This window comes from Pteropus vampyrus, unplaced genomic scaffold, assembly GCF_000151845.1.
Source record: "Pteropus vampyrus isolate Shadow unplaced genomic scaffold, Pvam_2.0 Scaffold199, whole genome shotgun sequence".
Classification (NCBI taxonomy): Eukaryota; Metazoa; Chordata; class Mammalia; order Chiroptera; family Pteropodidae; genus Pteropus; species Pteropus vampyrus.
This window is the reverse complement of record NW_011888980.1, coordinates 1,446,439-1,461,918: the sequence shown is the minus strand read 5'-3', so window position 1 is coordinate 1,461,918 and position 15,480 is coordinate 1,446,439. Positions and strand designations below refer to the sequence as shown.

At 39.7% G+C, this 15,480-nt stretch overlaps 1 pseudogene; it reads left to right on the top strand.

The window, feature by feature from the left end:
* LOC111746720 overlaps positions 1–14,923 on the top strand; it is a 20,274-nt pseudogene extending 5,351 nt beyond the window's left edge.
* The last annotated feature ends 557 nt before the right edge of the window (positions 14,924–15,480 follow it).

Sequence of the window (15,480 nt, the reverse complement as noted above, 5' to 3'; positions counted from 1 at the left end):
ATCTCATTTTCCTATTGAATTATTGAGCTTTTCTCACTTATTTGAAGGAGTCTCTTTGATTTTTTTAAATACGCTTTTTCAAAAGCAAATACATTTTCCTCAGTTTGTCTTATGTCTCTTGATTTTGTTTATGTTATATTTCCATGCAAAAATTTTAAGTTTTAATATTGCAAATTTATCAGACTTTTCGTGGGTTTGCTTATGGTTTTCTTCATGTGTACAAAGGTCTTTGCTATTCTAAGATTTTTAAAAATATTCTCATAGTTCCACCAATATTTTAATGAATTGATTTTTAATATTTAGGGGTTTTTTAATCCTTCTGTAATTTCTTTTGCCATATAAAGTGAAATTGGGATCCCATTTCTTTTTCTAGATAGTCATGTGTTTTTCCAGCACTATACACTAAATAAACCATATTTTCCCTACTGATTTAATATACCACTTTTTTCATGTAATAAATTCCTGTACATATCTGGGTCTGATAAATTCAAGCTTTCTCATCTGCTGGATCTCACCTGCTGTCAAAGGCAATCTGTAGCTTTGGGACACAGAGCGAATAAAACCTGCCCACTTTACTATTCCTTAGCTCCTTAATGGCATTGCTAAGAGACCTAGTTACAGCTAGCTAATTGCTAAGATAGCTAGTTATCTAATTGCTAAGATAGCTAGTGTTTGTAAATGTTAACACAAAGGCCTCCTAGAGATGGCCCGAACTTCTCTGGATCCAATCCAAGATACTTATATTGTCAATGAAGGAAATGAATGAAAAATACATGTAGAGAGTATGCTACAGTGCCTGGTGCACGGCGGGCATTTGATACCGTGAACCGTTCCTATCATTACAGAGTGCTATGGAAGTATGCTGAAAGGACCCATTCATTACATATTGAGACTTCAAGATGAATAAATTTCACAAAATTGGAGACTTAGAATTTAGGTGAAGGTAGCAATTTGGAGACAGAGAGACCGATTAAGGGAATTCCAAGATGTCTGAAGGGTGCACTGCTTTCTGAGATCAGTCTACAAAGGCTGTGCTGAGTAACGGTGACCATTCTTTTCCTAACGTAACCTTTTTCCTCTGATACTATCCCTTGTATTTGAAATAGGAACATCCCTGGGGCTCTTCCAGTCACTCCTTACCTTCCCAGGCACATGATGCTAACTGGGTTCTTATTAGAAGATCATTTACCATCTTTCCAGTTTTTCAATAAATACTAATATCCTCCTCCAGTCTGACATAATAAACAAATCACTGCCACCTTGTTCTGCCAGCCACATAAATTCTATCTTGCTTCCTCTTTGAGTGACAGAGGTTAAGTAAATATAATAAAAGTATGTCTTAATTATGCTGTCAGAATGCACATTTTCTAAGTCATTTATCAGGCGTACAGGGTGGAAGAGAACACATATGGGGGAAACTCATGTTTTCAAAGATTTAAAGACGCATAAAATTCATTTTTAATAAGAAACAGATGTATTGTAACTAATTAGAATGAAAGTTTTCTGAAAACCACAGTCCTAACTGGAACCCAGCAGCAATGTCAAGTTTAAAGCTGAAGGTGACATGGGCAAAAAATAAAGATAAATCGGGGCCACTCTAGGAAAAATAAGGATCTGACATCACCTATAAGCAGGCAAGAGGGAGCCAGTATTTAGAATTCATTAGGTTTGCTTAACTTAATCAAAAGCAGAAGGTGGCCCTGGAAGCAAATCTACTGAGAGGAGATGGGTTCAGTCAGTCTACTCTCAATGGACAGCCAGATCAATGCTTTTAAAATGTAAATCAGATCCTGTCAGGCCCCACAGGCCCCTCCCCACTCCCTTCTCAGTTTTCTGATTTCATCTCCCACCTCATCGCCACAGCTCCATCACCCTGGGAAAGCGGCTTTTCTCCTGACACTGAGGCACCTTCTGCTCCTGCCTTAGGGCATTTTTCATAGCTTTGCTCAGTCCCCTGAACACTCTTCTGCCAGATCCCTGCTTGCACCATTCTCAGGGTGGCTGAACACTGAATACTCAATGAGGCTGAGTGGATGAATACTGAAGCAAGCAATTCCTCTGCCCCCGGTACCCCAAAGCCCCTTACTCTGTTAAACTTTTTCCTTTTTTCTACAGCACTTATCACTTTATAGCATAATACAATGAACATATTTCCTCTATTTGTTGTTTCTTTTCCATCTGTACCTCTTAGAATGTAAGAACAGGACAGGAATCTTTGTTGTTCATTAGTTTACCTCCAGAACAGTGCATAGCACATAGTTGGTGCTCGATAAATATTGTGGGATGAATAGATGACTTAGATATTTAAATCAGTAAAAGTGTTGCTGTTTATTTGTTTCCAAATAAGAAACAATTTAAAATGCTCACGTGTTTTTATCACTTTCAAAACTATAGTTCAACATATTTTTAAAGTCTTATGTCCATATCTTTGAGTTTTGGAGGCTAAGGGGAGGAGATAAATGTTGTAATTCTTATTTGTTAAAAGAAAACGTCAAAAAGTTTGAGCATGACATTCTTTGAGGCCAATAGAGGGGTATTTTTCCCTGGCTTTTCATTCACATGTTAATAGCTTCTGCAAGGAAAGAGTATGTTTCTTAGGACAGTTGAGAAATTTCTGAGTTTGAGTTTATTAGAGAGAAAAAAAATCTCTTTGGACAACTACATTGACAATTAGAATTCATTTCATTTTTTTTTTATTTTTTTAAAAAGTCATTCTTCATAAAGGTTGGAAGAATACTACGATGCAAACCCAAATACCCTTCACCTGCATTCACCAATTAACATTTTGCTCCCTTTGCTTTTCTTTCTTTTGTAATTATTCATTTGTAAACTTATTGTGGACACCAAGGCTTCACCTCTAAATACTAAAGCATGTATCAAAATCCACGGCAGTGATTTTAGGAGACAGCAAAATCAGCTGACCTTCTTCGAGTGCAGTGTCAATGGAAAGTTGCTACTAAGTGAATAGTGTAGAGAGCTGAAGAAAGCTGCAGCTAAAAGGGAACTAAAGGATCATCAGACCCACACTTTCGTTTGACAGGCAAAGGAAAAAAGGTCCCAAAGTCAAGGGTATCATACATCTCTTTTTGGTAGAGCCAGTAGGTCCGAAGCCAGTCTATAGGCCATGAGATCTGCAGGAAGCTGCAGAGGAGGTGGAGAGAATGTAATTTACACATAATTAGCTTTTGATCCAGTTAAATAAGGCACAGAACTCATTATAGGCAACAATTAATCACACAGGCAGGACGCTTTTGAGTGCTTGAAGAACTGGGGCACTGGGTTGTGGGATCATAGAAAGAAAAGAAGTACCAGAAAGGTGAAGACCACACCTGTTTGGGTGGTGTGTGTGTGTTATGCTAATGTTTCAATACTCTGCAAAATAATTATGATTTAAGAAGGTAGAGTTTGCAAAAGCTAAGTTCTGGCTTGTTTTTTCCAAGGTGAGAGTGAAGCATAAGAGATCAACATGAAGTCACGTAAAAACACTTTTACTTAGGCAGCCAAGGTTGAGGCATGTTAGCAGAGATCAGGGGCAAGTAGTCAGCCACCTTTTATCAGAAAGGCTCTACTCCAGAGATCTCTTGGCTATCCTGAACACAATCAACACAATCAGTGAAAACCCATTTGTGATATTCATTATTCCATTCCACAAACCTTCTTGATTGTGGAATAGAATAACGAATATCACAAATGGGTTTTCACTGGTAAAATGCTTAGGCTTGTTAATCAGCATAGGAGCTGTGACAATGAGCTCTTATTTAAGAAAATTTATAGTTCTCATGGTATGTGGATTCAAATATTTCAGAGACTCTACCCAACCAACCATTGCACAAGCAGAATGAAAGAATCCAGTAAGATCTGTTTCCTGAAGTCTTAGGAATGATGGCCTGGGTTCAATCCTAAGTGGCCCTATAGACCATCACAGACTCAGAGCGCGCTCTGATACCAACCATCATTCTAACAGAATCCTACGTCTAGAACACACTTTCTTGACTTAGGCACTATTGATATTTTGGCCCAGATAATTCTTCTTTGTGGGGGACTGTCCTGTGTGCTATCAGATGTCCTCTAACCACTAAATGCCAATAGCACCTAACTCTTTCTTTTGACAACCAATAACATCTCCAGATATTACCAAATATTCCCCAGGGAGCAAAATTACTCTCAAGCACTGCTGTTCAATAGAACTTTCTGCAATGATAATGTTCTATACCTGCACAGGTCCAACATAATAGCCACAAGCCACGTGTGCTTTATTGACCCTTTATTGAAAAATGGTTAAGGTGCCATAGGAACTGAATTTTAAATTTTATTTCATTTTAATTAAGTTTAAATCTGGCTAAAGGATACCACATTGAACAACGCAGCCCTAGCATATTATCATATCTGTCTTGAGTAAACTCTTTATAGAAGGTAGTAGTCAGATCGTAAAAAAGGAGAGATCTGGGACTTCATTAGGGTGCCAAAACAAGTTGTATGAACTGTGTTTCGGCAGCTTGCTAAGAAATATTTGTTTTATAAATTGAGAGGAAGGAAAAAAAACCACTCCAACCAGATCTGTCCAGGGCAGTTTTCTTCCTGTTTTTAGAAACAGGTTGACTATTTATGTACCTGTTTCCATTCAGTCTTATCCCATGCATAATTAGAATCCTGCAGAGATGTTTCTCTCTCTCTCTCTCTCTCTCTCTCACACACACACACACACACACACACACACACACAAATTGAACAAAAGGAGATAAGCACAGACATTTTTTTGAAATTTGTCAGGCTTTTTACTTAGAAATGAACCTAAATCTTGCTTTTCTCTCATATTTATTTTTTTTTTCAGTTCACATTTTATCCATTTTTTATTATCTAGGCTTGCAAAAAGTCTACGCCTCAAAGCAATAAAACTACGGTCTAGCAACTCATCTTTCATCAAATCCATCTTTCAGTATATTCAAATAGTTATGTCAGACAAGCACAGCTATCAAAACAGTGTCTTAGATAAAGATTCTGACTCCTCCAGGAATAGAAATTGATGAATAGGTACATTTACAGCAGTCACTCTGGAACTTTGAAACAAGTCATTTTAAGGCAGGGAGGGACAGAGGCCAAGAGAACAATAAATCATGTCTAGACAAAGATTATGACAGTCCTCATACTGTGAATGAGACAAAGCTGAGGTCTAAAAAGCTTAAATGACTTATCCAGGACTGGCAAATCACATCCGTAGAATGGACTTGAACTTCAGTCTTCTACCCCCAGATGCAGTGTTGCTGCTGCTTCTATTTTTAGGCATATGATGGAAACAAGGGAATTTATCTTTATGATTTTTTTTTTTACAATGTGTACTTTCCTGCGTCCTTGAAAACTCAGCTGAAATCAAAGAAATAGTCTCATTTTAAAAATGAGATTATCATAACATTCAATTGTGACATTTTAGAATGGGATTATCATAATATGCAAACTCTGAAAGTAGTACTTTGTTGATTTTATTATAATTAATCTATGAAAAAGTAATATTAAAAATCCTGGATGGTGCTAGGTTTCAAACTTCAGTCTGTGCCAAAATAACGTGTGCCATTTATTTAAAATATAGTGGGACATGGGTACCCCACACTCCCATTCTGACTCAGAATGTCTGGAGTGAGGCCAGTCATCTTTTTTTGTTGTTGCTGTTAACACAATACTTACACAATTCTGATGCAGCCCAAAGTTGAAGAATTATTATTTATATAGGGTATAGGTGACTGAGAAATAGCTGTGAGGTAGGAGAGTGATGAGTCAGAGAAGCCAAAATAAAATGCTTTGAAAAAATGAAGTGGAGGTTGAGACATAGAGAAGAGATACAGAGAAGTCATACATGAAAGTCATGAGGATTTTGAGAAGAGCAGCTTCAGAGAAACGGGGTATTTGGCATAGGAGAAGGAGGAGAATGAGGGGAGTCAGGAGGCAGAGCGATACTAGACAAAAATATTTTTTAAGAAGTTGAGTTGTGAAAGGAGCAGAGAAATTGGGTTGAAATAGAGAAATAGGGTGGTGTTGGGGTCAGAGAGAATATTTTAAAATTTATTTTAATTTTCCAATTATAGTTGACACACAACAGTATATTAGTTTCAGGTGTATAACATATCAATTAGATATTTATATAGTAGAGTGTTATTCAGCCATAAAAAAAGAAGGAAATCCTGCCTTTTGTGGCAACATGGACAAACCTCAAAGGCATTATGTTTACGTTCAGGGAAAGACTGTATGACATCACTTCTATGTGGATGCCAAATGAATGAAGAAATGAATAAACAATGGGGATGGCCCAGTGTAGAGGAACCCGGAACAATGTATATAGTAAATCTCTGGAGAGATTATAAACAATGCAGACCCTTGGGTCCTCCCCCAAAGATGTTTTCTTCTCTTGGCTTCTTAATGCTACACAATTCTGGGTCCTCTTCTACACACTGCCTGAACCTTCTCAGTGTCTCCTAAGCTCCTCCTCCTTTGCTCAACCTCTTAATGTCAGAATATACCAGACATTAGTCCTAGGAACCCTTGTCCTTCTCCATCTATATACTAGATTATTTCATTGTGTCTGTGGCTTTAAATACCACTCAGGGGCTCCACGAACTTGGAGGGTAAGAGATTATCTATTTATTTTCACTAATCTCTAACTGAAATGTAATATTTCATTCTTGAATAAAGGGATTTAAGTGTAGTAGTATTGCAGTGCCTATGGCTTTGTCACTAATAGAAATCACAAACATCTCCATATTACATTAGTTGTTCCAGATATCTAAAGATATTTTTTATAATTACTTTGAAATTATGGTCACTAATTTAACAGGTCATTTATTTAACAGTTCTACCTATTAGATCTGTTTCTAATGTTATTAATATCTGAGCATATTATATTATTGTATCACGATTTTTAAAGCTTAATTATATTTTAATATTTTAATAATTAATTATATTTTAATTATATTATAATCTTGTGTATTTTATTTTAGGCATTTAAAAACATCATTCTGAGAAGAGGATCAGGTGGCTTCATCAGACTGCAGAAGGGGTCCATAGCATAAAAAAAGTAAATCACACTTGATTTAAATGATAAGTCCTAAATTTCTATCTTCAGTTGCCTCCTTAACCCCTCCAGGTGGGCATCCAGGAGGCATCTCAACATCAACAATACAGAAACAGCTCTGGGGTTCCACACTTGCCCCTCTCCCAGTCATCTCAAATCTCCTTCCACTTGGTAAAGCTCAAATTCTGGGACCTAGTTAGTGTATGCCACTTTCACTCATCTTGGAGGAGAGCATCTGAAATTCTCTAGTCAATAAGCTATGGTAACACAAAAATGAATTACTAATAAGTCAGATCTCCTTCGGAAAGGGCAAATTGATTCTGTCAACGTAAGAAACATCCAAACCTGGAAAGAATTTTTATGAGTTTATTTGAGCCAAACTGACACGTATACTGGAGAGCAAGATCTCAAATACTCCCTAGAATAACAGTTTTACAGCTTCTTTTATGCATTTGAAATTAAGGAAGGAACCTAAGGAAGACTAGAGAGGGCTGGGTGAGGATTGGATTACAGGATAGCTAATAGGATTACGTGCTCTCTTGAGGGTTAATATCCCCTTGCAGGGCTATCGCTTCTGGTTTTTCAAAGGTGTGTTAACCTAGATGCACAAGAACAATGGACGAGGCTGGCTTAAAACCTTTCACTAACAGTTCTGTGGCATGACTACCTGTCAAGACCTGTCCAGTTAGGAATTTATGATCAGATCACTCTATGAGGTTACTTTCCACAGAAGCCTTTTTTTTTTTTTTTTTTTTTTTTGGTCCATAGTAATAATTGAAGGGGCATAATAGAATTGGAATAGCTGGGATGTACCCCTTCAGCAAATTTCCAAATCAGAAATTTCCCTTAGTAATTACTAGAGATTAATGTTTTTTCCAGGGTTGAAAATTAATAAGTTCATATTGTCTATTCTTTTGAGGTCTACCATAGGGTAAGACAGATCAGGGTGGGGCAGAGTGAAGGATGGAAACAACAGATCTTTTCAAATAGATTTATCTAGGCCCAGATGGTAGGGGCTCATAAGGCGTTCTCAAGAGGTATAAGGCATTCTCCCAGGTGGGCTGGTGAGCAAGCCTGGTGCCTGGCCCTCCGTCACACCCAGAGGTGAGGCATCAGTGAGTTTAGAGACTATCTGAGGCTCCCACGTGAGTACAGAGAACAGGATTTCCTTCTGAAATGCTTTCCTTTGGGTAACTCACCAAATGGGTGATGGCTGGTATCCTGAAATAGCCCTGTGACCCAATTTGCATGTTTATCCTTAAAGGTCAGTCTGTTTGGGCGTTAAGTGTTGACAATCAGCTCATGTAACAAGTGTTTCTTGAAGGGGAGGAAACTAACATTTAAAATACGTGATCTTATTTAGTCCTCATAAGAAATGAGCTCTTGGGATTAATCCTGGACCATTTTCTCATGTTCACCCCACATGTACACTTGCTGTCAATCCACATTTCTATCTACAGCTTGGCTTCCGAGGGCCACATCCCAACTTACTCAAACTTCCTTCTCCACTTCTCTGCTTCAAAATTCCATGAAAATCTCTAGCATTTCCAGGACTCGCCAAGCCCTGCCAAGCTCACCCCACCTCACCAAACTGCTAACCTTACCTCTTATCTCAGTAAATATCTTAATCTCATCTCAGTAAATGCCCGCCAAATTCTCTTTAAAGGCATCATATCTATGTTGAATTACCATTACCCAAAATCCATTCTCCTTTGTTCAAATCCCCCCACTGCCTTCCCAAAGTTTTTAGAATAGAATGCAGATGCCTTAGGGGATCACCTGCAAGGTCTTTGCTTTGTTGTCTGCCACTTTAGCCACAAAGGCCTTGCAGGTTCCAGGCCCCTTCTCACTTTAGGAACTTTATCTTCTTCTCACCCTTAGAGATTGAACACGAGATTAGTCTTTCAATTGTTTTCCAATTCAATATTTTAATATGAGGCCCTGTCATTTTTCCTTAGGCTCTGATACCTGTCAATAACTTTCAGCTTAGTCTAAAAGATGTTTTAATTTGGACACCTTGTTTTAAACCTTGATTTACATTCATATGTATGTTTTCTCTCAAACACACCCACATACAGAATAACGGCACAAATATTGTTCTGCTACTTACTTTTTTTTCTTTTACGTATTTTACAGAATTCTTTCACATCAGTTCTGATGTGCCTGCTTTATTCTTTCTAACTTCCTCATATTCTCTCATGATATGAATGTATCATAGTTCACCATTTCCCCTAAAAGTTGTTCTAATGTTTTTCTTTTATTAAGCACAATGAACGTCTTTGCACATGTGTCCCTGAGGATTTAGGTATTTCTGTAAGTCAGATTCCTACAAGTGGAATGTGGGATGAAATGAAATGTGCATTGTTAAATATTCATCTGTTTCGTCTGGCTGCTCCAAATGGAGGAAAAGGTAGCAGAAGTGCAAGGTAACTGTGGCCAGGGAGGGCCAAGATTCAGCATAAGGACTGCCCAGGATTTATGGATTTGCAAGGAAGAGTCCCTGGTGAACTCAGCGGCGGGGATTCTGTAGATTGATCAGACACAAGGAACAGAGAAGTTGTTATGGCGCAAACGATTCTGAGACCCACGGAGCCAATTGAGATTAATTATGAGCCTTTATTAGCCGGCCGGCGACTGACTCTACCACACAGGGCTAGAGGAGATCAGCCCCGAGCTTTCAGAGCAGGCAGCTGATAAAGCTCAAGACCATATCCTGGTGGTCTCCTGAACAAGCCAGCAGATTACAGAAGTGGAAGTTGGCTTTTAGCATATCTTTGCCCGGAACAACACCCTTAATTAACAAGTAAATGGATTACAGAAGCAGACATTGGCCATCTACATATTTTATACAATACACTTCCTAAACCACACACAAGCAAGTAGGACAACTTCTGATATCTAAAGATATTTCTTCCCTGTAGCTGACTTAGCTAGTTTGCTCACTTGAAAATTTCCACCCTTAACAAAGTGACCTGCAGATGATGTGGCTTTAAGGGGTACAGCCCCTTTTCTCAGTAAGGGTCTGATTAGATACGAGGTCATTCATTATTCACAGATTGGCATTGAGTGCCTTGAACACTGTAACTGCTTCCACCAATGACAAATAACCAGTAACTCACATTTCTTTAGACAGTTAAAGTCTCTTTAGAAATAAAAGTCAAGTTTAAGATTAGAAGACTTTGAAGGAAGAGTGAGAAGATCTGAGAGGGTAGTGGGTGGAGAAAAAAAATAAAGGTACATACAGAGAGATGTGAGTTACAAAGAATTATGACTTGGTCATAATATATGGATTCATGAATTTTTTTTTCCTTTAAAAGCTAAAATCCGAGTTGTTTTCCTATTTTACATGTGAAATGATAAGTTAATAAACTTGTTAGAGACGGTGTAGGGGGAGTCATTTCAGTGAGAGACAATATATAGATAAGATCATTTCCCCTCAGCAAAGATAGCATTAGTGCATTTGGCTTATAAACTAATTAAAGAAAAAAAACTATTCCTCAACTTTAAAAATATGCATGTGTTTAAATAATTCACAACTGCAGTGAGACTAACCTAGTGCATGCATAAGTAGCAAGGGTTAGAATTGAAAGATGAATGATGAGGGCAACAGGAAATATTTTAGGAAGGAAGGAAGGAAGGAAGGAAGGAAGGAAGGAAGGAAGGAAGGAAGGAAGGAAGGAGGGAAGGAAATGAACAGAAGAAAACTTATTGTATGGAAGGGTATGAAAAAGTCTGTGTCTTGCTTCTTGGAAGTCATGCTTCCTGTATTTAAATTACTAATTCTTCCTAGAACCACATGGAAGGGCTCTTTCTTGGGATGGAATCAAGCACATGCTCTGGGCGTCCTCATTTCAGGGCTTCCTTCCACTTCTCACTCAAGGTCTGGGTGTCTACAGCACACTCCATGCATCAGGACAGCTTTGAGAAAGTCTCAAGACTGCAAGTCACACAAGTAATAAGTGACAGAGCTGAAACTGAACTCAAGTAATCTGTCCTTACCCATGACCATCTCATTATCATCTATATACCAAGCACACAGAAAACCCAAAAATAAAATAATAAACAATCATGTTTCCACCAGCCAGAACTGACAATTAACATTCAATTCAATTTGTTTTATAACGTTTTTTTTTTAAATCAGAATAGTACACACAGTCATACAATCTGTCATCAAAGACCCCTTGGCCACCAACCTATCTTGCTCCAAAAGGCAATTACGGTCACAATTTTAACTTATATTCTTCCAGTCTGATCTGTACTGATGCTACAGGCACTTTCAGGTAAAAGGGTCCCTTTTACAAGGTGACTTGATTGCTACCTGTGTCCTGCATGTTTCAGGAACACCAGATCTCCTTCTCCCCCAAAATCTTGCACTTGTTTACTATGCTTAAAATACCATTTTTGAACCAGGGATTGAAATAAAGCCTGAACTGACATGCAAGGACTGATAGGGGTCCATCTGGAGAATAAGTTTTAACACTGAGGCCAGGTTGTGTGGAAGAATATTCTGGAGGGACAGGGGAGAAGCAAGAAGTGCTTCCATAGAAGTTTATAGAAGTTTAAAGAGCTGGACTTCTGTCTCTGTCCCCAAGACTGCCCACTATAAACTGCAACCCCTACCCCTCATCCCATCCCCCGCCACCACCTTCCCACCCTCCCCAACCCCCCACACCCCCACCCCCGCCCATCTCAGGAGAAAGCGACTCCATCCAGCAGCTCAAGGCAAAATTTTTGGCTTGATCTTCAGCTTTTTCCAAGTCCTGTAGATCAAGTCAGGGATCTTTGTTTACTGATGACTTCCCAGTGTTTAGACTAGTGCCTGGCTCATAAAAGGCTCTCGGCAAATATTTGTTTGGAAGCTGGAGACGTCAAAGACAGGCAGGAGAACAATGAGAAAAGCCCAAGTCGTCAAGGCAGACAGCTTGGGTCAGGCTGTCTGGTTCCACTTCTGAGGCTTGTGAGCTGTTTGGGGCTCCACCATGGTTCACTGAGCGGGACAACACTTTTCACCAGGCAATTCTACCTGGGGTATGCCCTGCCCCACCTCTTGCCAAGATTTGTGCTAAGCATAGTCTCCACTCCTTGATCCTTTTCCCACCCCACTCCTGAGGACTTGAGGTTCTCAGCATTGATAGGCTCCTTTGTGCTCAGCCAAGCCCATTTAGAGGAAAAGAGAGAGGCAGGGCTGAGAATAAGAATTCCTGAATTTATACTCACTTTGTGACTAACAGCACAAGGAGAATTATAGGGAAAACCTCAACCTGCTGTGTAGAGTGCCACATATTGCACATACTTACTGCACACTTTGCACCCAAGCTCTTAAGCAGCTTTGGCATTTCCCTGACTCAAAACAGTCTTGAATGGAGACAAGTGAATATACCCATTTTACAGGCTGTGGACCCAAGCCCCATGTTTTATAATAGCAATCATTATCCAAGCTGACAACTTTCGCTCCACACAATGTCCAGCACCCCACCAACTGTCCACCCAATAATTTAATACCAACTGATCATGTTTGGTCAAATCATGCTTTTCAAATCCTATCATTCTTTTTATATTTGCTGCTGGCATGGTTGTATAAGGTTTCTTATCTACGGGTGCTATTTGGTTACCTTGCAATACAATTCCTAGTGGATGATATAAATGCTTACTTTTGCCCTTAACTTTCATGGTAAGGAACTAAACCTCCATAAGTGACAACAACAAATACTACGGGATTTTTTTAGAGTTTTCTTTAAGAATCATTATGGAAACATGAATTTTCATAGATTTGATGTGTTTCAGTCCGCTATAAACATTGTTCTATTTGATGTTAAAATTGCCTCGCCTTTGGCTATTTTTGAAGACATTTTCAGATGGCTTCTTTCGAAGCCATCTCAGTCAGATTTAAAAGCTTCTTTGTTTCTAGCAGGAAGTCCTAGGTGTACCTGTCTGTTTCCTTTTAGGGGACTGGTATTTAGAAGCCCATATCCAGGCCTTCAGAGCCCTATAGAGCTGTACACTGTGTTGCCTGCAGGATTATGTAGTATACAATATTCTATAGGCAGGCAAGAGGATTGGGTGGTCTGGGAAACCGGCAATAAGAAACAATCAGTCCAGGGGCCAGTCCAAGTTCAAGAGAAAATGCTCTGAGGCCAGAACAGAGAATGGAAGACCTGAAGATTTGTAAGCAAGAAAGAAACCAGAACAAGATGAGGTGAGGGCCAGGCCTTCTGCCTTATTCCTGTATTAATAAAGAACAATAGTGAACAATATCTCAGAACGTGCAATCCACAGAAGAGGAAGCTGGGAATAGAATTTCTTTTTTATCTTTTAGTAATTAAAATCTGGATTGAATGAATGAATAGAAGTTACGTGGAATGATTAGTTTTGATGAGTGTCGAATCATGCTAATGAAGGCTAAAAAAGCAAATAAGTAACAAACTAAAGTTAACAGAAAACTCAGAAACTAAGGTTTTTGCCCTTAATTTTACAGTTTTGTGTGTTTTTTACTGTAATTATTACATTACATATATAGGATATAGTCCTTTTCTGCTCATAAATTGTTTCTAGTGCAATAGATTGCATAGAATTAAATACCAATATTTCCCAAGGTGCTCAAATAATACAACAACTTTCAGATGTTCTACCATCTGGTTTAAGAGCCTGAACACTATCTCAAGCTTCCACCAGTATGTGAAATAACTGGGTGGAGATGTGTGAGGCTGAAAATATAAGTGAGCTCAACATGTGGTTTAAACATTTATTTTTCAACTAAAAGCAACTTTTAAGGACAACTTAACAACATTTGGGGTACACCTTTAAGTTCTTTAAATTTAATGTCAATGACAAATACGTGGCATCTCTATCATTCCGAGCCATATAGCATAACCTAATAATGGCAAATCTCACCATTTTATGGATATATGAGAGAAAACACGTATCCCAAAAACCTTTACCCACATCAATACAGAATTGTTGCTGTTTTTGTTAATAAATTTATCCCAACTCTGAACTGAAATAATAAAATTTATATGGAATTTGTATTTAACCACATGGAGGGGGAGAATATGTAGGAAAATATACAGTTTCGAAGACTTTAAAAAAGTGTAAAATAGGGCTAATGGGTCAGTGAATGACCTGGCCAAGTTGGGCACCAGTCATGTAGGGTGGTGCCAGGCTCTGTCTGGTGGCCCCAGCTCCAAACATCGACTTCCTCAAAGGGAGATATGAGACCGTCTACTCAGAATATCCTGAGTGTTACATGGATGTAAAACCCATTTCACAAGTAAAGGTTGAAACTGAGAGAGCCCTCGTTAGCCAGTGTGGGAAATGGCGCTGGACATCAGCTCTAGGCCGCTTCTGGGCAGGGCGGCCCAGTTGCAGTCCTTCCATTCTCAACCCTGAAAGCACCTACCATGCGTCCACATGCAACGTTCTCACCAACCTGTCCATCACAGCCCAGCTGAATGTCTCAGTAAGGACCTCTGAGGCCTGCCCAGCCCGCCTAGGCTACTAATGTGTCCTCATGGCTGACATTGGGTCCCACTTTCAAGAAGCGAAGGGGAGGCAAGCTCCCGGTCCACTGGGAAGCTGGGACCTCCCTTCGCCCACCATCTGCAGGCTTACCTCATGAAGACCAAGCAGTTCCACCTGAAGGAGGCCTTCGATGACATCGAGCAGAGGAAGAGTGTGATCTCACCCAACTCTGGCTTCTTGGACCAGCACCTATAGTGTGAATCTGAGATCTTGCCTTCCACATCGACCCCCAAGCTCCCTCCTTCCTCCCAAGGAGGCAGCCTGCTCTTCATTTATAGCAGTTGCAGACACAGAAACCTGAGGGGGGGAGGGGTTTCTACTGCGCATGCGCTAACTCCATGCTGACACCGGTGCTCACCTACTCCACAGTCGCAGTCAGCAGGAGCCGCAGGGCTCAAGGCTACATCCTGCACAAAATGGGACCGGAAGGCAGCCCGGCCCCAAGAACAACTGAAGTTTTCTTTTTTAAACTTGTCGACATTTTATACCTGTGCAATACTAGCCAAGTAGGGTAGTAAGTGATCAACGGGCTTACAGAAAAACTTCAAACTGACCTTGGGAGTAGGTTCTCAGGATCAAGGGAAGGAAGGCCAAGCCTATGGGAGCACAGCAAGGTCTAACTCCTCGATTTCCAGACCCCCAACCCTTGTTCAGACCCCCTGCCCTTTTAGGACTATGCGGTCCTGACACCTCAACTAGCCTTTTCACTGGGAAGTATAAGGCAATAAACACCTGCAGTGACAAGGGAGAAAGCAGTTGTTACAATGTAGGGAGGAGGCAAGAGAATTAAAATGTTAATCAAGTCACAATCAGAGACTGCAATGTGCTGATCAGCCCTGCAGCCAGGCCAGGAGGACACCTTCTGAACAAAAGACGATTCCTGCTGGGATTGCTAACAGCTC